The sequence below is a fragment of the Sinocyclocheilus grahami genome, unplaced genomic scaffold, assembly GCF_001515645.1.
Source record: "Sinocyclocheilus grahami isolate Dianchi unplaced genomic scaffold, SAMN03320097.WGS_v1.1 scaffold12620.1, whole genome shotgun sequence".
In the NCBI taxonomy this organism is placed as follows: domain Eukaryota; kingdom Metazoa; phylum Chordata; class Actinopteri; order Cypriniformes; family Cyprinidae; genus Sinocyclocheilus; species Sinocyclocheilus grahami.
Window position 1 is genome coordinate 4,776 of NW_015514518.1, and position 1,138 is coordinate 5,913.

Sequence of the window (1,138 nt, forward strand, 5' to 3'; positions counted from 1 at the left end):
TGATTCCTTTGAGTCAGTAGTATCCTCAGAGAACACCATCCTCTCCAAAATGACTGACTGGGATCCACAGACACAATCCCTGACCAGATGCTCGTCATTTCTAACAAGAGAAGTACAGAAACAGTGTTTTCTAATGTTTAAATAATATTTATGCATAATATTGTACCTGGTTAAGCAGTTTTACTGGGGAGATGTTCTGTGCCTTGGGACACAGAATATAAACTGCCATAAAATTCTTTCTGCAGGGAAAGATGAGTCATGAAGCTGAACAAGAGGAAAACTATTTTGTGTCCCCAGCTAGTTCTACATGGCTTGATGGAAAACTAGATGCGGTTAGTGTCTGAATGTATTTATGTGTTACTGTTTAATTAACAATATAATATTGCCTTGTTATTGTTCTCAGTTATATAATACAGCATTATTTGTTGCCGGCAGCTAATTTTTTTCAGGTTACAACACATTTTGTTTTCTTATTTTATGAGTTTAAAAAGGGTAATCACAGGCCTCCAGGAGAAAAAAGTTCCTAAGATTACAAAATATATTTACGTAAAATAATGAACACTGATGTGGTACAGGGAAAGGTATTACAACCTTATGCAACATTGGGTTAAAAAAGTAAGATTTATATTATATTTGTATTATCATAATCAATTGACTGTGTAAGCAAATGTCTGAGGTCAGTATGATTTTAGAAATGAATACTTTATTCAGCAAGGGTGCATTAATTGATCAAACGTGACCGTAAAGACATTACAAAATATGTTTTGTAACAAATGTTCCTTGAGTACCAAATCAGCATTTTAGCATTGCCATCACAGGAATAAATTACAATTAAATAAATGAATGCTTGCTTTGATCAATTTATACACTTTCGTTCAAAAGTTTGGTGTCAATTATTTTAAAGAAATAAATTAAAATAAATGCTTTTTTATCATGAAGAATGCATTAAATTGATCAAAAAGGGACAATTATAATATTACAAAATATTGAACTTTCAATTCATCATATGGATCATGGTTTCAAAAATAATATTAAGCAGCACAGCTGTTTTCAACATTAATAATAATAATAAATGTTTCTTGAGCACCAAATTAGTATATTAGAATGATTTCAGAAGGATCATGTGACACTGAAGACT